General features: G+C 43.2%; 1 protein-coding gene across 1 annotated transcript in view; it reads right to left on the minus strand.

Moving 5' to 3' along the window:
* RNF157 (ring finger protein 157) overlaps positions 1-22,451 on the minus strand; it is a 116,537-nt gene that overhangs the window by 35,154 nt on the left and 58,932 nt on the right.

A 22,451-nucleotide genomic window follows, 5' to 3' on the forward strand; every position in this document is an offset into this window, starting at 1 on the left:
GAATTAATGACAGATGACCTCCCAAAAGATATCAATATGTACTGCATTATGGCCCACAGCTCAATTAGCTTTGGGCTTTTTTCTGAATTCTGCAATTCAGCATGCAGGAAGGATCAAGTAAAATGACAAAAACAGCACTGCACCATCACAACATAACTTCTACCCGTGAGAGTTGTTTTCTAAGGACTAAACGCAAACACAATCCTTGGGTGTATAAACAGAAGCATAGAATCAAAATCATGTGAAGTATTAGTACCGCTTTATAGAGACTTAGTAAGGCCGCACCTGGAATACCGCATCCAGTTTTGGTCACCACATTACAAAAAAGATGTTGAGACTTTGGAAAAAGTGCAGAGAAGAGCAACTAAGATGATTAAAGGCCTGGAGACTAAAACATATGAAGAACGGTTGCAGGATTTGGGTTTGGCTAGTCTAGAGAAAAGAAGGACTAGGGGGGACATGATAGCAGTATTTCAGTATTTGAGAGGCTGCCACAAAGAGGATTTATTTATTTTCCAATGCACTAGAGGGCAGGACAAGAAACAATGGATGGAAACTAATCAAGGAAAGAAGTAAGCTGGAATTAAGGAGAAACTTGCTAATAGTGAGGACAATTAACCAGTGGAACAGCTTTCCTTCAGAAGGTGCTTCATCACTGAAGATTTTTAAGAAGAGACTGGACAGCCACCTGAAATGGTTAGGGTCTCCTGCTTGAGCAGGGGGTTGGACTAGAAGACCTCCAAGGTCCTTTTCACCAGTGGTGGAATTCAACCGGTTCTCTCCAGATCGCGTGAACCAGAAGCGGTGACTACGGGAGGCTCTGCCCACCCGCCCGGACATAATGCGTGACTACTGCACATGCACAGAAGGCCTGCGCATGCGTGGAGGTGGTGCGTGTGAGCAAAACAAGTGTGCATGCACGCTCAGATTTGCAAACCAGCAGGGAAGGTAAGTGAATCCCACCTCTACCTTCCACTTCTATTCTGATTGACACAACATAGCATAGCAAATCTGTACACAATATTTTATTGCAGCACACACCTTCCCCAGCAATAAGCTATTGCTCTGGCTCAATTCCACTTTTCTAGGACTTTGCAAGGTGATGTTGCCATGTAAATATATTTCCAGTCCACTGTACTCAAAAGACCTTCCAAATGAAGTGTTCTTTGAAGTACTCTTTTTTGGATGCCTTTTCTCCCATCTGTCCTTTGACTTATTCTCAATGAAACAAAGATGACATCATATTGTGAAGGGTGCTGAAGTCAGTAACATCCTTCTTCTGCAACTATGTGAAACATTCTGCCTTGAAATTCAGATCTGTATGTAAACCCAAGGGTCCCTAATAGAAATGCATTATGCAAGGCCAAACCTTTACACACACCAAGTTGCTTGCGTGTGTAAATACATATCTGTCGGTATGCATTTACATCCATGAATACACATGTCATCTCCCAGACCAAAGATCTTAAAGCACAGATTTACCACTAGGTTCTCCCTGGATCATGCACAGCCCCCAAAGCTTTTGATGTGACTCTCAGAAAGTTGCTATTTCCAAAAGTTGCTATTGAATTTTTTAAAATACTTGTGAACAGGATAATTATAAAATTAAGCCTGGATTGAAATCTTTATTACATTTAATCAAAAGTAAATGTAAATTGAATGGAATTCTTGTACTGGCCCCATCACCTTTTTATGGTTCACCTCAGCATCCAAAGGCCAAGACTGACCCCAAGCTTTACAAAATTGTGCTCTTCCAATTCTTGGAAGCACCTCTCACCGCACTATTTTTTTTCTCTGGTTGTTGCTAAGGCTCTGGGAGCAGGGGCTCAGAGTGTGCACAATGACTTGCACAGTAGTTCCAGTTGGGACTGTTGCAGGGGTGCTATTCAGCAGGTTCCAATAGATTCTGGAGAACTGGTAGTGGAAATTTTGAGTAGTTTGGAGAACTGGCAAATACAACCTCTGGCTGGTCCCAGAGTGGGGTGGGAATGTAGATTTTGCAATATCTTTCCCCTGGAGTGGGGTGGGAATGGGGATTTTGCAGTATCCTTCCCCTGGAGTGAGGTGGGAATGGAGATTTTGCAGTATCCTTCCCCTGCCACACCACGCCCACCACACCACGCCCACCAAGCCTCGCCCACAGAACCAGTAGTAAAAAAAATTGAATTCTACCACTGGACGGCTGGATACACCAGGCCCCTCGTAGAGAAGAAAGCACGGAAGGGAAGAGGGGCAGGAGAGATTTACTTTCACTAATAGAGCTACAGACTCAAAAAAAATCAAGATGGTGGTCACTCTGTAGACATTTAGGATGAGTCAAGATAAAAAGGAGGTAGGAGACAAATTAACGGCAAAGGTTCAAACCTAGCTTTAATATCAGAATATAGGTAGTCCTCAACTTATGACCACAATTGAGTCTTAAATTTCTGTTGTCAAGTGAGACATTTGTTAAGTGAGTTTTGCCCCATTTTACAACATTTCTTGCCACAATTGTTAAATGAATCATTGAAGTTATTAAGTTAGTAACTCAGTTGTTAAATCCCCCATTGACTTTGCTTGTCAGAAGGTTGCAAAAGGTGATCACATGTCCTGGGGACATTGCGACTGTCATAAATATGAACCAGTTGCCAAGCCTCTGAATTTTGATCACATGACCATGGGGATGCTGCAAAGGCGTAACTGTGAAAAATGGTCATAAATCACTTCGTTCCGTGCCATTGTAACTTTGAACGGTCACTAAATGAGTTGAGGACAACTTGTAATTATCAGCAGCAGATGAGCTACGAAAGTAAGGAACCATTCTCCTTCCCCTTGTATCTCACACCCCCTTTCCCCTGCTCCCTTTCCTTCCCTTAATTTCCTATTTTTTTCTTCTCTCCTTTGTATTTTATATAATAAAAAAATTAAAATACTTTGGAAGCGAAAGTAGGGAAGCATTTATTTCTTTGAAAGCCGTAGACCAGGACTCTAAAATGTGCCTTTCAAGATGGAATGGTAAAAACAGGAAGAAGACTTATTTTTAGATGAGATTCTCATTTTCTTTGCATTCTCTGTGACTTTGCAGACATGCCTTTTGGGGCACGTAATCTCCATCCCCATTTGTGGGCACATGCATGTCTGTCCAGGATGCTTCCACTACAGCCTGTAACTGAGAGTAATGCAAACCACATCTGCACCTAAATTCAGCACATTGTAAAGAGAAAGGGCAAGTTGCCAGCAATCCCTTTATGTTCTTATATTCCCCCCCACCAACCCCTTGACAATTGCTCTTATAATAGACTAAAGTGCCCAGTGGAGTGAGAGGGAGTATTTTTAGCTTGCTGATCCAGCAAATGTTAATTTAGATCAGTATCTGGCAGTGTATCCTGTGATGATTCTTTGCTGGCTGTCTCAGAACTCCCTATTTAACCACCTGTATTCCAGAGTTGTAGTCCAAAAACGAAAAAGTTTTCTGCTTCGTGCTAGTCACCTGCAGTATCTTGTAACAAGAAACAAAGCAGAGAGATTTTTTTTCAGGTATATAGTTTGCTTGGAAGGAAAGGAAGCAAGCAAACTACCCAGAATCAAGACTGTGGAGACAGAGGAATGTGGTGACTTTAGTCATTCATGTGAGTGACCAAAACCTTCTGATTTTTTCAACTGAATTTACTAAAATCCACACTAAATCAAAATTAAGAATAAATGCCTTTTATCCATCGCCCTTTTTTATCATGTTTGTGGCTTGCTCTGTTCTCTCTTTTCCACAGCACATCAGAAAGGAACACTTACTCATGAAACTGAAATGTGATTACAAGGTGTGTTTTTTTCCCTCTTGACCCACCTGCATCCTGCCCACAGTACCATCACACACTATCTTTCAAGTGAATTTATGTGAGCCTGTATATGTTTTATTACTCCATCTTCTGGAATGTAAGTTTATTTTTAGTTTTTATTACTGTTACATGGAGTTCTATTTCCTATTACTTTATTACTAGGATTGTTCTTTTTTATTATACATTATATACATATAATTTCTACATATTTATTATATACATTATAAGTTGCTTAGAACCCAAAGGGGTTGAAGTGGTTTATAAATGTATTTATTTCATAAATGCATTTATTCTTCTAGAAAATAAAAAGTCATAGAATGGACGTTGGCTTACCTGAACGTCCCTTTTCTGGGCTGCGACCACAATCCATAGCTGGGTAACTTCCTCATATTCCGACAGGAACTGAGTAAAAAACATTCTAATTCTTCCTCCTTGACCATGCCCACAATCCCATGATCCTCCAGTCTTTCACGAAGGCGCGGTAAGGCTGCATAACAAAAAGTCAAAGGTAACTGCAAAGAATGCAACATGTCCAACCCACAGTGGAGAAATAAGGGCAGGAAGCCACAACCAAGGCAACAAACAGGGTGGGGATGGATTGTGGTCGCAGCGCCCAGAAATGGGACGTTCAGGTAAGCCAACGTCCATTTTCCTGAGAGCTGCTCCCATAATCCATAGCTGGAATATACCCAAGATCAAACCCCTAGGGTGGGTGGCTGACTGCCCCCAGATGCCCCATCCACATGCACACACTGCAATATTCGGCAACCAAAGGAAGCCTCTGCCGAAGCGTAAGTATCAATCTTGTAGTGGCGAATGAATGGCATGACCGACGACCAGGTCGCCGCCCGGCAAATGTCTGCCACCGAAGCCTGTGTCGCCCAGGCTGCCGAAGTGGCCGCGCTACGGGTGGAGTGTGGTAAAATCCTGCCAGGCAGTGGCTTAGCGTTCAATTCATACGCCATAGAGATACAGGCATACATAGAGATCCACCGACCAACTGTGGAGGCCGAGATCTTCTGGCCCATAGAAGCAGGATGGAATGAAACCAGGAGAGTTTCAGTCCGGCGAAACTCGGCAGTCCGAAGAATGTAGTGATAGAGGGCTTGACGTACATCAAGTGAGTGCCAACGCTTCTCCCTGTGGTCATGAGGTGACGGGCAAAAGTCTGGCAAGATGAGCTCCTGAAACCAGGAGTTCACCTTGGGGGTAAAAGAAGGGTCCAGTCATAGAATGACTGTGCTATCACGAAAAATGCAAAGATCCTTTCTGACAGACAGAGCTGCGAGCTCCGACACCCTCCTGGCAGAGGTGATAGCCAGGAGGAAGGTCACTTTAAACGACAAAAATTTTAGCGCCACCGACCCCAGCGGCTCAAAAGGGGGAGATGTCAGTGCCTGTAAAACCAGGGAGAGGTCCCAGGACAGGTAGCGGTGCACCGTAGGAGGACACAAATTCGTGGCGCCATGTAGGAAACCCCTGATGCGCGGATGCTGGGAAAGGGAGTGGAAGGGTGCACACATAATCACCATGGATAAGGCTGCCGTTTGGCGACGTAACGTGGAAGGTGCCAGACCCTTGTCAAAACCGGCCTGGAGAAATTCGAGGACGTCTTGAAAAGCAGCAGAAGTGGGATCCACATGGTGAGGGGAACACCAGTCGCAGAAAGCTCTCCAAGAAGCCTCGTAGATGCGAGTGGTGGAAGGGCGTCTGGCAGCTTGGATTGTCCCCACCACTCCATCCGACAAGCTCTCCTTCTTCAAGATGACCCGTTCAAATGCCAGACGGCCAACCGGAGCCACTGAGGCTCTGGATGAGAAATGGCCCCCTGGCACAGAGTGACCTGATGATGAGGGATTACCCAGGGGCTTGTGACGGAAAGTGCTATGAGGTCTGCGTACCATGGCCACCAAGGCCAGTTGGGAGCCACTAGGAGAAGGTCGGCTTTCTCTACAAGCAGCTTCCGAATGACACGAGGTATGAGCGGAATCGGCGGGAACGCATACAAAAGGCCCTTGGCCCAAGGGCATCTCAGAGCGTCGTGTCCTCTGCTAACGGGTCCGGATACCGGGACACGAAGTGAGGCAGATGAGTGTTTGCTGGAGACGCAAACAGGTCAACCATCGGAATCCCGAAGCACGACGTGAGTTCCTGAAACAGAAGCGGATGGAGCTGCCATTCCGCCGGGTCGATCTGCTCCCGGCTGAGCCAGTCGGCTCGGATGTTGGCTACCCCCGAGATGTGGTCTGCTTGTATTGAACGGAGATGACGTTCCGCCCAAGCGAACAGCCTCTCCGCCTTGAACATCAATGCTCGAGACCTCGTGCCCCCTTCCCGGTTCACGTGCGCCTTGGCCAAAATATTGTCTGTAAGGATCAAGATGTGATGACCCTCCACCGCCTGACTGAAGTGAATGAGAGCTAGCCTGATTGCTCGCAGCTCGAGAAGGTTTATGCTGCTTCTTCGTTTGGACTCCGACCAACGACCCTGTGCCACCAAGTTGAGAAGGTGTGCCCCCCAGCCCTGAAGACTGGCATCGGAGGTTAGAGTCAGTCTGTCCGGCTCCAGAAAGTCACAACCTTTGAGGAGAGATAGAGATGTCCACCAACGGAGGAAGAGATGAATCTGTGTGGAAGGTACACCTCTTGGCTTGAGCTGGAATGGCCCACACGTTGGAAGGGGAGCAGAAACCACTGCAGAGCTCAAGAGTGTCTGCGTGCCCAGGGAACGATATCGAAACAAGACACCATCTTCCCCAGGAGGCAGGAAAGGAGCAGCAAGGGAACCTTCTTTTGGGCAAGGACCTGATAGTTCAGCTCGACAATGCTCTGGACCCGGTCCGGAGACAAGAACATCTGGCCCCTGACCGAGTCTATCACTGCTCCCAGGTGTAAAAGGCGCGTGGAAGGTTCCAGATGACTTTTCTCAAAATTTATCGAGAAGTCGTGATTCTGAGACACTCAAGACTAGTTCCAAGTCCCTTGTCGCTTGGTCCCGCGACGACGAGAGGATCAAGATGTTGTCCAGGTAACATAGAACTCTCACTGGGAGTGACCGGAGCATGGCCGCCACCACTGCCACCAGCTTCATAAACGTGCGGGGCATAGATGAAAGCCCGAAGGGCATCGCACAATACTGGAAGTGTTGACCGGCGTATTCGAACCTCAGGTATTTCCTGTGGTCGGGATGAACAGGCACGTGCAGGTAAACTTCGCGAAGGTCCACCAACTGCAGGAGATCCCCCGCCCTCACGCCCCCTAGGATAGAGCGGAGGGAATGCATTTTGAATCTGCGGTAGCAGACCGACAGATTCAGGTGTTGTAAATTTAGTATCCCCCTCCAGCCTCCCGAGTTCTTGGGGACCAGGAAGAGGACCGAATAAAAGCCTGTCCGGTGCTGGTCCAGGGGCACCCGTTCTATGGCCTTGATGTCCAAAAGGTGGGAAATCTCCGTTGTCATTAGGAGATTTAGTTCAGGGGAGTTTGGGACCGGGCAACGGACAAAACGAATTGGTGGTAGGCCGTAGAATTCGATGGAGAGGCCGAACGAGACAGTGTGATGCACCCACAAATCCGAGGTTGACCGAGCCCACTGGCGACGGAAAAGTTGGAGCCACAGCCAATGGGACCCGACGACCGGAAGTCACTTGCCCCTTTTGTACGATCTGAATCTGGAACCCCAGAAAGGTCGTTTGGCTGATTGCTGGGTCCTGCCACAGTCGCGGAAAGGGTGTCTGTCCGAAAAATGGTCTCCACCATGGTACGTGGTTCACTGAGACGAGGGCCTGCCAGGCCCTGAGATGATCCAAAAGGGCTGCCGTTGCAAATACGGGGTATAGCGGCATTCCGGCCGACGATACGAGGACGGGAGCATCTTCTGTTTGTCCTTGTCCTCCACAAGAACTGGGTCCAAGGCTGCCCCAAAGAGGTTAGGAGCTTTATATGGTGCCGCCGCCAGCTTCCACTTCGCTTTGAGATCGGCCTTCCAATGGCGGAGCCAAAAGAGCCTCCTAGATGTGACAGTGGAAGCGAGTGCTCACGGAGCAAACTTTATGGATTTCAAGGAGGCATCAGCCGAGTATTCAATGGCCGCAACAATATTGTTTATGTTCTGATGCAATCTGGTTTCCTCAGGAGGAAGCCGTTCCTGTAATTGCCTCAACCAGATGAGGGACCCCCGATTGAAAAAGGATGTAGCAGTCGCCGTCTTAATCGCCCAAGCCACCGCCTGGTGCGACTTGCGAAAAGCCAGCTCCGCCCGTCTATCCTCGGCCTTGAGCCCATCCAAAGAATCGGTTGAAATGACTGAGGCAGAAGACAGAGAAGTGACCCGGGTATCCACAGTATGGAGAGCCAAGAGGTCCTCCAGTTCTGGGGCCGCACAGTATAACTTCTTATCCTGGCTGCTTGGGGTGGTGAGAGACCCCGGCTGACCCCAGGGGGTTTGGATAACGTCCGAAAATAACTGAGGACAAGGTATAAAGTCCTGTTCCTGTTTGGCAACCTTGAACAGAGCGTCATGGGGCCCAGTAGCAGTCTGCGACCCAGATGAAGCTTCACCGGTCGCTCCGAAGTTAGTTGTCAACCTGGCTTTATGCAGAAGAGATTTAAACAAGGGGCGGAATAACCTGGTGAAGGACAGGGTGTCAGGCATCAAACCCTCGTCCTCTGAGAATTCTATATCCCCAGGCATTCCTCCCGATGGTCTGAGTCCACAGGGGAGGCACAGTCCCCTATGCGTCGGTGACTGGGTAGGACGAGACATCAGCTGTTTCTGGGCAACGTGATGTCCGGTCACGGTCTGAAGTGGAATCTGTGCTGCTTGCTGCAATCTGGCCGCCAGGATAGAAGACAAGGTGGAAGAGAGCATAGACTGCAAGTCAAGGTGAGAGCCAGGTAGTAATGACTCCTGCGTGCGAAGCCCTGCGACAGTCGGCGTGAAGATCGCCTCCGGCAATCTGTGATGCGATGACTGGGAGGTGGCCAAGCCCACCCCCGACACGTCCAGCATAGACAGAGATACCCACTTGGAGAGGAGTAAATGTTGGCCAGACTGTTCCAAATTGCCAGCAGCCGGATCTGAGGGAGGCTGTGGAGACAAAGAAGAAGTAGATGGTGAGGGCGCACTAGCCTGCATGGAGCCAGTGTCCAATCCCGGGGCAGGAAAAACAGATTGCTGTGCTTTGTCGCAAATATGTTCCAGGGCCTTGTGACGTCTCAAGGCGTCCCTGTCCTGCCCTGATGCCGTCCTAGTCTGGTGGGGTTTGCGGCTGGACAAATCAGACTGCTTCCCCGACGCCACTTTGTGGTATTTGATGGATCTGTGAGGCGGACTAGCCTCAGGCTCAAGGTCTGACAAAAGGGGCGAATCAGCCATTCCGAACGAATGACGCAGCAGTGAGGCGCACCATCCCCTAACGAGGCTCAGGAATAAAGTCAATCACTAGGAGCAGACGCCCTCCAAGGTTCAGTCCGAGTTGCGAGCAACTGGTGAAGGATGCTGCTGTAGCAAGAAGGCAGGAGACCGGCCACGACAGAAAAGGGCTCTAAACGGTAGGCTGAGGCAAAATGAGTCCAAATAATGGCGGCCGCAAATAGTGGATGACACAAAATGGAGGCCGCAGACAATAGACAATCCAAAATGGCGGCCTCCAACGGTGGGTGCTCCAAAATGGCGGCCGCAACTCAAACTGTGACCAAAATGGCGGCCACCAGCAGATGTCCAAATATGGCGACCTCACGCAGTAGACGCTTCAAATTGGCGGCCTGAAGGTCTGCTAAAATGGCGACCGCAGCGAAGCCAGCAAGCCAGAGCTATCCCAGGCTACAGAATAAACGGCGTCAAGGGAGGTCTGACCTGGCCGCCACTAATCCGCCGCCGCTGTCATCCACAAACTCAGAGCATGTACGAAGACCGTGCTGCCGCTCCGGAGCCACCCACTACACAAGAGCAATGAGAAATGGTGGTGGCTGCTTCTGAAGCCTGTCACAACCACCGGCGTCTATTGAAATGTGTCCGGATCCGCCCCGAAGGGAACAGAACTCCGGCGGCTGCTCACAGCGCCAAGCACTGAAGCGTGGGCGGCCTGGAGCCCGACACACCACGCGTTCTGCAGCAATAAGTCTTCTGCTCTCTCCGAAAAATCCAATAATCAAAAATAAATTAAAACGCTAAACGAACCTAGCAAGAAACAGTAAATTACAGTATCCTATACTCAGAGGAAGAAAATACACGTCAGTCCTGTCAGGAACTGAGTGAAAGACTGGGGGATCATGGGATTGTGGGCGTGGTCAAGGAGGAAGAATTAGAATGTTTTTCACTCAGTTCCTGTTGGAATATGAGGAAGTTACCCAGCTATGGATTGTGGGAGCAGCGCTCAGAAAAAGTTCTAACAAGCCGGGTTCTACAAGATTGGAAAGACAAACGCCACACAAATCCAAAAGAGTCACTAGATGGCAGCAACAAGTTAGGTGTTTTTTATACTCCACAGCCATCTCTAGTGGTCATTCTGCATTTCTGCAATTTAGATATGGTAGCCTTAAGAAAGTCTCTCCAGAAATACAGGACATGTTTTCTGCAACTACATTTTACATATAGAACACAGTGATATATTTTTAAACATACTGAAAACGGTATTTTCCAAGCATTGCAGTTACTCATCAGGAAAAGAAAAAGCATTGTAAAATGGGACTACTAATTCAGAACTGGATTTCTCCTTCAATCACAAGGTCTTATTAAACTCTAACTGGCATTCCCATCCATATCTATTTTATGTTATGTGACCATCACTTATCTTACACCAACAAGAAGCTGAATATTACTATCAGCTTGCCAACAAACCAATCTGGCATTTACCAATTCATAAGGAGGTTAGGGTATGGACAAAGAGAAAGGACAATATCCACATTTATTGACAACTAGAAATCTCTTATAGACTTTTCCTGTAAAAATAAAAAAATGATTTGTGATTTATGGTTTTGATGATTAGACAGGGAGACTGTATTATTTTTAGAAAGAAGATATAATGCAACTTTGAAGAAAGGTTAAACTACAACTGTTTTTATAATTGCTGTGAAGAATACCAGAGGCCTTTTTATCTTTATATCCTTTACATCTGTCTCTTTTTTTTTTAGTTTCTTCTTCCTTTTTTTCCTATTCCACTTTTAGCTTTTTCTTTTTTTCCCTCTCTTCACTTTTTCCGTTCTATTTTAGTGTGCATTGGTTCTTATTGTTGTTAAAACTTTCAATAATAATTGTTTCAAAAATGAAGCCAGGGTAAATAGCTGCTACCCCTCATGTCAAGTGTTTTAGTGCCTCCAAGTGGTAACATACTAAAAGGCTTTAACCCAACACACAGAAGGCAATAGGTATAATTACTAAACTAAGACAGGATTATCTAACAGCTGCTTCTCATTTCTGAGGTATAATTATTGTTCAAATACAATGGTTACTATAGTGGGTCTGGTACATTTTAACGAATCTATTGCAGTATCTGCTGTATTGTTTTTGGTATCATGGTTTACGGTATAGATCAGCAGGAAAAGTAGGAAGTCTAAAGTGATTACAATCTGCCTTTGCAGTCAAATGACTTCTGTAGGATCCCATCACAGATACTGCAATAGATTAATATATGCCACCAACCTCTGCATCTGAAAAATATAAAAGCCCCCCCTACAAGTGTATTTTAAAAGACAATCTAACCAGGATATGATTCAACTGCAAATGTAGAAGGGTTTTAGAAAGTAGGGTTGCCAGGTCTGCTTCCCAAAAATAGCGGACAAGCGGGGTGTGTGTGTGTGTTAAGTAGTAAAAAAATAAATAAAAAAATTTACAATTAAATTATATATTTTCTTACAAACATTTTAACACGTATTAAAATAATCACTTCAAAACTTTACTTAAAATTCAAAACATCAAATATATTATAATAATATGTAAAATATTAAATTACATTTTACTTTGCTGTCATGTGTATTTTTTATTTGATTACGCAGCTTTGATCAATTCTTTGTGTTTAAGGAATAATTCTTTAATTTCAGTACAACGTTGAGAAATATTAAAAAATATACAAAGTTCACTTCGAACTGATGGTACAAGCAGTCGGTTACGTTCGTCAGTCCACAAATTTCCCATGACGCTGAAAATTCGTTCAACGTTTGCATTTGATACCAGAATTGATGCACAATACTGGAACAGTTTCAGTAAACTCGGAGCTGGCTCTTTCTTGAAAAAGTACATCCACTTATCAAGGGATGAATCACCCTGCAGATGAACATAAACTTCTTCTAAGGCAGAAATTTCAAAGAGAGTGTTGGGTGGAAGTTCTTCTCGCCATGGTGATAATAACCAGATGTTCATCATTTCTTCTAAAGTTGGAGGATTATTGCGATCAATTAGATTGAAACAACTTAGCGTCTCATATACTGAATCGGTGAAATTATACCACTTTTCTAGGTACGCAATGGCTCTTTGATACACGTTGATGACTTCTTTCTTGAACTTTTGCACGGCATTCTCAGGCAAATGTTTTTTACATAAAGCAAATAAAACTTTCATTCCAAAAAACTGCTCATCGTATTTTTTTTTTTGCAAAGAATCACGCAGCTTACACATGATAATGTGAAGATCACATGCAAGAATTTTCTTGCTTTCCAGCTTCAGTAGGGTGTCTTGCATTATTGACATGAAGAAGTGCGTGAAATATAAATACAATTCTGAAATTGTTGGTTCATCGTCCTTTGCGAGTTCATTTTCCTGATCCGAAATAATGTTCCAGATAACCTTATGGCACTCATCAGATCCAAGAGAAATAAAATACGATTTTAGAGGTATCCAGTTTAAAAGAAGTCTTTCGACCGCTTTAAACAAACTTAACCAACGTGTTGGAACATGGCGCAAAACTTCATGGAATTCTGATTCGCAAAACTCAAAAAATGATTTCAACTCTTCTCATTTCTTCGCAGAATTCAAAAATTCGGCAAAAACTTTCAGCACTACATTTTCAATATCAAAAGATAACTGCTTTAATACATTTTTTGCGCTGTTCTGTAAAATGTGATTATTGCAATGAGCATTTGATCTTTGTCTCATTCTAACTTATGAAAAAAAAGACAAAACGCGATTCTCCTATCCTTATTCTCTTAGACTGTACAGCTTTAGATTACGTACCATTTCATCATAACTTTTGAATAAAAAAATGTCCACTATTTTGTGAAAAAAAATAGTGAACATAATGTGAAAAAGTGGACTCTCTGCTCAAATAGTGGACACCTGGCAACCCTATTAGAAAGTTGAGTGACCCACTCATGTGGTGCAGTTCAGGTTTCCTAAATTCACTATATATTGCGTTCCATGGAGATCGTTTGGACTTCATCCAAATCTAAAAGCTCCAAGGTTCATTTCCCCCAAGTTGCTGGTTTCCCTCTGCAAGTTTGACAAACACTTGCTTTGTACAATTGTAGTTTTAAAAATAAGTGCTGTGATTATTAACTACCAAGAAGCTACAGTATGCCAAAAAGATTGCTGCAAATCTCACTCCCTGCTTCTGTTCAACCAGACCAAAGAAAACAAAGGGAAGGTGTGTAAAAAATAATTTATATGCTATAAGTTTGAAGCCAGACCCATGGTAGCAGTTATAATACAAATCAAAGAGACAAATAGACACTGTCAAAGTACAGAACCTATCTTAAAATTCAACAATAATAGTGCAGGATAACTGATGTTAGTTGGAGCCAGACTTAAGAATACTGAGAAAAAGCATCAAGGAGAACTGGCTCCAATTAAAATCAAGCAAGAGGTACACAACTTCACCAAAGCTAATGGAGACAAATTTGTACCAAACACTGCAGAAAGAATATGCCTTTAAACCCAGGATTTAATACCTTTAATCTTCCCAATTTCCTTTCCTGACTGATCTATATTATAAATCTTCATACCAAAAATAATAGCAATTGTTCACATGATTCCTTCCAAACTTCTTTTATTGGAGTTTGACACACTCATTTCAATGTCTTCCAATTTCACATGCTCGGTAACACTTGTATTTATATTGTATTCCAATGAGGATGGGACTTGGGCAGTACCATGGAATGATACACTGGGGTGATGCAAAAGTAATTCTGGGAGAATTTTGGGATAGAGAACAAAATGCCCATTGGGACAGAGTCACTGTGGGGCTTTACTCTGAACCTTCATTCTTGGTTGCTAACTTTCACTAGTCACTCGTGCTCTTACTTGTCTGCCTCCTCACTTTATGGAAGGTATCAACAACACAATCCCTGCAACCAGTGGTGGGTTTCAAAAATTTCTACTACCGGTTCTGTGGGTGTGGCTTGGTGGGTGTGGCATGGCTTGGTGGGCGTGACTTGGTGGGCGTGGCAGGGGAAGGTTACTGCAAAATCCCCATTCCCACCCCCACAAGGGGAAGGTTACTGCAAAATCCCCATTTCTTCCTGATCAGCTGGGACTTGGGAGGCAGAGAATAGATGGGGGCGGGGCCAGTCAGAATTTTTATTACCGGTTCTCCGAACTACTCAAAATTTCCGCTACTGGTTCTCCAGAACTGGTCAGAACCTGCTGAAACCCACCTCTGCCTGCCACCCACATAAATGGCTTCTCCTGCAACATCCCCAAATAAGAAAAACAGAATAACACAGTTGGAAGGGACCTTGGAAGTCTTCTAGTCCAACCCCCTGCTCAAGAAGAGATCCTATGCCATTAAAAAAAAACTCTCAATCTTAAAACTAAGCAAGGTTAGAATCTCAAATTATTTCAATGTTCAAGCATGAAGATAAAATACTGGGAAGGCTGGTCACTTAAATGATTTTTAAACTATTTTAGGGGGCCAACCACCTGAAAAGTTTACTGTTTCACACTTTAAACTTGCCTACTCAGAAGAATGTTAAAGTTGCTTCTGTGTAAGGCTCTGTAGTACAGTTGAAGTACCTCTTTTCTGCATACATACAGCACTTAATATAGAAGCACATTATCAGGTGATACTGTCCCCAAGGCTTAAACTATCTTCTTTAATGTTTTCTCAGAAATAAGCCCCTGGTTAAAAATTCCTTGTAAATTTAATTAGAAGCTTTTCCCTTAGAGCTTCTGTTACCAACCATTCCCATTCATGCAGTAATAGCATTATGCATAAATTGTCTGATTTAATTATTGCAAAACAGTCTAATAGTACCAAGTGATTTTTTTAAAAATGAAAAAATAAGATACTCCTGGGCATGAGCATGAGTAGCAGTGGAGATTAGCAGAAATAGAGAACCCATTAAGATACTTATAAACTGTTACTGATTTGGTTTGTACTTGATAAGTGCGAATCATATGTAATTGAAGTGACAATGATAGAATTAAGAGATCTTAAGCTATACTTTTGCTGAAAAGGTGGGTTCCTCTTCCTTGTAGGTACTCCAATAGAGAGATAGTCATCACCTGAAGATACTTTAATTTTATTTTGCACACAACCAGGAACATGGACTCAATGGTGCAAGTAATACCAAACAAAATTGGGATCTACAAAATTGTATATCTTGTTCCAAATCAAAGCAGACCAAACTCTATTCCAATTTCCTAAGAACTCTACTATTAGTACCTGTCCCTATTTTGGCAGATCATAAGAAGACCACCACATACCTATTTACATTTTCTTGTGTCACAGGAACGCTTACAGAATAACACTGATCTTCAAATATTGTACTGTTCAAAAGCATTTTGACAGCAAGGGCAAAAGTGGATTTATTTCTACAAAAAGGCACATAACTATGACCAAAATATTTCAACGCTAAAGCTCAGATTTTGATGCTGTAGTCTGTAATACCAGGTTGGATGGACAAGATTTGAAAAGGTATCTTCAAGCTGCTTACTCTAAGTAAAAAAAAGAAAGGCAAAGCTTACAAAGATTAAATTAAGCTGCACCCAAAGTCATCTTATTGAGATCCAATTTAGGCCATCAAGAAATCAGAAATAATTCAAGAAACAAAGCTAATAAATTCTGATTTACATGAGATAAATTATACATAAAGCCCCAACATTTCAGCAGCCTTTTCCCAAACTGGACCTTTCTAGAAGTTTTGAACAAAATATCTGAAGGAATAAGTGTGGGAGAATTGATCTATAACAATCCCAAAGTACAGATAAATTTATTTTCTTTCTTCTCTTTATATCCCCTTTCGCACTTTTCTTCCTTTTTTCACTTCTCATCACTCTTTTTTCTTTAATCTTACTTTATATCAAGGGTGTCAAACTCAATTTCATTGAGGGCCGCATCAGGGTTGTGTTTGACCTTGGGGGGCTGGGGTGGGGGTGGCCAGGGTGGGCGTGGCCAGCTCAATGTCACTTGTGTTGGGTGGCCCAAGCGTTCTGCAAGTGAAAACGGGCTCCTGAGCTCCGTTTTTGGCTGCGACAGCATCTGCAACCCTCTGCCAACGAAAACGGAGCTTGGAAGGGACACACGCAGCCCACCCGAGCTCCATTTTCACTGGCAGAGGCGTCACAGGCCGGTCCTTCACTGTTTCCAGGGCTGCCCTGCGGGCCATATCTAACCACCCTGTGGGCCGGATCCAGCCCCTGGGTCTTGAATTTGACACCTCTGCTTTATATTATTTCATGTTTAACTGTTATCTTGGTAAATTATTTTTCAAAAGTTCTTCAGCTCTGTGTTAAACTGTAACATGCTTGATTTTGACTCAGAGCAATGTTTGAATTCAGCTCTTGTAAGCCATGTATGAATCTAACCAATTGTTTTTGTTGTTCAATCTCTAAGTTATGTCTGTCTCTTTGTGACCCCATGGATCATAGCACACAAGTTTCCCCTGTCCTCCACTGTTTCCCGGAGTTTGTCCAAATTAACCAACTCTAGTTTATTCCAATAATTATGGTTAAGACAACCATGGTTTAGCATAATACAACAACCATTAGTGGCCATTAAATACTCCGCTACTGATTAAACATTTACTTCTGAACCATTTTTTTCAGCTTAAATTCAATCATCATTCAAATGTTGTTTTGGCTCATAAAAGCTGCAGAATCCTTTTGAAAAATAGAACACAACTGTTAATATGTTGCAATGCTATGTTGTTTTCATAGTTCTGGGATTTTTTTTAAAAAAGTACCGATATAAACAGAAGAGAGGCACTCTGAATAAGAATGGGATATCTACAGTTCCAGCTTGAGAGAAGGGAAGACAGTACTTGGTTATTCCTTATTGGTCCCAAAGGCTCCATTATGCCCTTTAGAAACTGCTGCACTTTTTCTAGTACTCATAAAAAAAGACAAATTAGCAGGTATCTTGTCTAGATCAGCAAATAAAAGGAATTAGCCCATCTCCCTATGGGAATTGAAATCAGATAAAGATATGATCTCTCTCAATGCAGAAGAAATACACGATACAGGCCACGTATTGTAGGATCAGCCAAGTATCACAGAAAGATAAAATTAAGCTGTATTTCAGAGAAGTTATTCTGTTCCTGTCATCCTCTTGCCTAAATGCGTTTCCATGTCTTTGAATGGAGTACATCTATTCTGGTTTCCTGTAAATTAAGCTGTGCAGGGTTAAATGAAATAATGAAGAAATAAATCAACCTACATTCAGGAATTATATTCATGTCATTGTTTTATATTTATAGCCCACCCCAGTCCTAATGGACTTTAGGCAGGAAATAATAGTATCAAAAATAAATTAAAAACCCTACCTGGTAACATCAAAGGCACTATTCACTAAACCCCTGGGAAAAATGCTAGTTTGACCTCTTTTGAAATGCCTGTAAGGTAAGGGCCTTCAATATCTCTGGAGTAAACTTCCTCTATTAACAGGGGTTGTTGCCAGTGAGAATGGCCATCACCTGAGGAATGTAGGCCCACACCTCTCTAAAGGACAGAACTAGATGGGAAGGCTCTTTTGAATTGTCATTGGTTTGCATTTCTTTATTTAGAGTTGCTATTATGGTTCCATCATTACTGCTCCCCACAGCATCAATATCTGATGACCCTGACTTGCTGACAAGAAGCAAAACTCATTTCTCTATATCCCAATTCCCTCACTCCATGCAAAAGGAAATAAATTACACCTCCTCATTCACGCTCTTACTTTACTTTGTGGGTGGTGCTCAGTGAATGACTAAATAATTAGCAGCAAAGAGTCAGGGTTAGGAAATATGGTGTTTGTGTGCGGGCATGCGTGCCTTGTTCCTTCAAGTCAGTGTTGATTCCTCGTAGCTGCCTGCACTTTTTTTGGAAAAATTTCCCAAATGGTTTGCCATTGTCTCCTTCCTAAGGCTGAAAGAGGTTGGTCCAAGGTCACCCAGCTGACTTCATACTCAAGGCAGGGCTAGAACTCACAGTCTCTCTGTTTCCAGCCTGGTACCTTAACTCCTACACCAAAGTGTAGGCTTTCTTAACACAGGAAAACAGTCCAGCAAAATGCTAGTACAACTAAACAACATCTATAGATATAGAGCAAGGATGTCAAACTGGCGGCCCACGGGCCAGATGTGTCACACGCAGGCCATGCCCACACCAGCTCCGCGAAGTGGGGAAAAAAATCACAAAACATCATGTGATGGCAATGTGACACTGCGAGTTTGACACCCGTGATTTAGAGGCAGGATCAGTGGTGGGATTCAGTCAGTTCTGTCCAGATCGTGCAAACCGGTAGCGGCGACTGCGGGAGGCTCCACCCACCCACCTGTAGGTAATGCGCGACTATTGCGCATGCGCAGAAGGCTGTGCACATATGCAGAGTTGACATTTGTGAACCGGTAGGGAAGGTAAGTGAATCTCACCTCTGGGCAGGATCCCTTCAAATGCCAGAGGGGCAGAGCAAAGATCACGGAAAGCTGTGGTCTGCCTACCCTGCTTTTAGGCTGGTCTTTTCACTGTGAGAAAAGAGCTTCCAGATTAGATAGATCTGCTTGGGTGATGATCCAGTATGGATTCTATTCATACAGCTCCATCATTCCCTAACATCCTGTCCAGTTGACAAAAATCAACCATCTTTTTTCACTATAAAACATTTGCACAAGTTAAAAAAAAGAAACGAGAATGAACACATTTACAGTTTTAACACAGCTAGTATTGGCCATTTAGGCCCGGAGAGAAACTTTTCAAATATTTTCCTAAGTTATAATTAAATGAATCGCTCCATGCTCAAGAACTGAGGCCCCATAGAGGGGGCTGCTTCTTCACCAAGCGAATGAACTTCAAACACGTTTCTTGAAGGAAATGCCCAATTACAGAATAAATAGGGGACCCTCAGAATATAAACAAGCAATGGTGTTTAGGCAGGAAACCAGCATCCAATTTCCCTCTGTCTCTTTGATGTCTAAAGAAGAAGTGATTGCTCTCTTGACTAAGAACCAACATGTGCGGTGCTTTTGTGGCCCTTGTCCTGATATATAAAAATGAATCTTCTGTATTCTGCTGGATACTGGACATTCAATGTGCCAGAATCTTAAAGGGGGAAAAGGAAAGAAATATGAATAAAAGGAACACAGCATGGCCAGTGAGCAAAAGAACAAGGAATGCTCTGATGTTTGCCAGCTTTATTTTTTAAGACTTGCTTATTAACATTTATCCCAATACAGAGGCAGCAGCATTAAGGATAATTTCCATTTCCCCTGCAGAATGAAGAGTGTCTTAAGTTTTTTTTTAAAAAAAGCAGTTATTTTCTGAATATGGGTTGAACAGATCCAGAGAGCTTCTGGGAAAAATGCTCCAAGACCATCAGCTTTCCAGCGTACAAGCTTAGCCATCTGCTCCAGGCATTATTAATTCACCTACTTTACTTGGGCAACTTCACTGCCTCAGCCAAATAGAAGGGAATGTTTTATAGCTCCCAAGCTCTGCCTTTTTTTGTTTCACCTTTTCCACACTAATGTAATAAGACCGGTGGAGGGAGCTTGATTAATAAAGAGGAAAAGATGAAGCAAGCAGATTATGCAGACAGCAGCAGAACGTGATAGCCATTGAGAAGTATCTTGAAGTAAAGTCTAGTTGCACCAAGTAAGCTGGCATGATTATCTTAGTCTTTGGCTGATGAAAACCAAGTATTATGACTGCCGGCTGCCTGCAATTTGGCAGTTCAAATCTCAGCAGGTTCAAGGTTGACTCGGTCTTCCATCCTTCCAAGGTGGATAAAATGAGGACCCAAAATTGTTGGGGGCAATATACTGACTCTGTAAACCACTTAGAGAGGGCTGTAAAGCACTATGAAACAGTAAAATCTCCATTCCCACCCCACTCTGGGGCCAGCCAAGAGGTGGTATTTGCTGGTTCTCCGAACTACTAAAAATTTCCGATACCAGTTCTCCAGAACCTGTCAGAACCTGCTGAATAGCACCCCTGGCTCAGATATACATGTGGTCATATCGAACTTTCCAAGAATCTAGTTCACATCAGGCTGCAATCAATCTCGGTTTCCTATCAACTCTGGTTCTTGGATTTTTCGGACTATAGAAGATTATAATGATAGCTGTCTATGGAATGGCAGCTAATCTTGTATTCATTTCTTCCTAGCCCTGTCCCTGCTCCACTGCCAATCCCACTGAATCTTCATCAAGATTCATCAGAGTCTGAAACTGGAAAATCAAGCAAGGTGCCTGTAATTGTCAGCTCTGATCCTGCAGGGGAGTGAGAGCTGGCCACCCTACGGATCCTGGCTGCCTCTTTTATGATCTCACAAGGTAAACCTCGCAAATCACTCCCTCTCAACTGGAATTTCTCCCTTCTGCAATGCAGGGCATATCGATAGGTTGTTTTGAGAGAGTTAGATGATAAAACACTTTGAACATGAAAGTGCTATAGAAAAGTATTATGAATTACTGCTACAATAGGCTTTTAAAGCGAGTGCCCCAATCCCTCGCACTGGAAGCAAAACAGGGAGATATAAAGCCTTGAGCATGTCAGGTTGCTTAGGATAAACTCCTCATAAAATGCTTTATCATCTAAGATGAATGAGGAAGGTAATGGACAACCATGAAAATATGTCATTGTTCTTTCTCTGATATCGATGTTGACCATGATCAGAGACATCAAAGCGGGCCCAGTATACTTTATGTTTGACTGCATGGTGCCATTATATTTTCTTCCCTCTATATACCCACAGCTTCCTTGGACATTGAATTATTATTTTTTCCTTTTTCTTATTACTGAATGGAAAAGCTCCTTACACATCCATCACATGCAGAACGCTTCAGGAGTCTGCAGAAACTCATCTTGTGTTCTTTATTCCACCCCAAGGACACTGTTCTGAATGCAGCAGAGAAGGAGGAGGAGAAAAAGCCCTTCTGTCCATAATTAACATCTCACACATCCCAGAGGTCGGTAGCAGGGCTTGGCATTTAATGCTTTGCTGTAGCTAATAGGCAATCAAGCGAACTTTCACTTGAGGATGGAGTCAGGGACTTTCCTTGATGCTCTTTAAACCAACAAACCCTGGCACAGAGAAGCTACAAAGGAATGATGGAAGATGAGGATAAGGGAGAAAATTGTTTCTCTGGAATGCTCTGTATTAAAATATCTGGCTTCTCTTAAAAGGTAACGAGGAGAGATACATCTATATACAGGTGGTCCTCATTTAATGACTGCTTTGTTTAGTAATTGTTCACAGTTATGATCATGATAAAAAAAAAAACTTGTATCCAATCAATACATTTACAACCTTTGCTGGTCTATAAAACAAAGGAAAAACTGAAGTAAAATCATAAGCATCCTTGTGGTTTCACTTAGTGACTGCTTTCTTTAATAATCAAGCTGTTTGTCTCAATTGTGATTGCTAAGTAAGAACTCTCTATATTTAAACTGATGAGTTTAAATTGTGTGATACAGGCAGGACCAAATTGCTTGGCACCTCTTTTGTGAAGATGGTGTAGGGATGTGTGTTGCTTCAAGTTGGTTTTTGACTTCTGGCGACTGCCTGAATTTTTATTAGCAAGGCTTTTCGGAACTGGTTTGCCATTGTCTACTTCCTAAGGTTGAGAAATAGAAACTGGTCCAAGGTCACCCACCTAACTTCATGCCTAATGTGGGACTAGAACTCACAATCTACCAGTTTCTAGCCTGATGCCTTAAATTAGCCTTAATTGGATAAGTAAAGGCACCCAGATTCTATACAATCATGGAGGCTCTAAGGTTTTGTGTGTAACTCCCTCCTCTGATTCATCCCATCACAATTTTCTCAATCTCCCTTCTTTTTTCAATCACCTATCATTCTTCTTTCATATATATTTTGTAGTCAAATTCTCTTTGCGGTCACATTCTATATGACCAAACCATCTCATTATATGTCTTTCATACTGGTTGTTCTCTTGTATATTCAGTTTATAATAATTCAGCATCCATTCATTCTTGAGCCTATCTTTTCTTGATTTATTACATACATATCCAAAGTAGACATTTTGACTACATTCAGCATTCTTTTAGGTTCCATCATACTTTAATTATCAAGTAAATGTAACAAATAATAATAACAGTAACAGAGTTGGAAGGGACCTTGGAGGTCATCTAGTCCAACACCCTGCTCACACAGGAGACCTGTACTAGGGATTCGAACCGCCGAACTGCCGACCTTTCTGATCGACAAGCTCAGTGTCTTAGCCACTGAGCCACCTAGTCAGATGGCTTAAATAAGCAGACGCACGC

This window comes from Pantherophis guttatus, chromosome 2 (genome assembly GCF_059756535.1).
Source record: "Pantherophis guttatus breed Tessera chromosome 2, ASM5975653v1, whole genome shotgun sequence".
NCBI classification, from domain to species: domain Eukaryota; kingdom Metazoa; phylum Chordata; class Lepidosauria; order Squamata; family Colubridae; genus Pantherophis; species Pantherophis guttatus.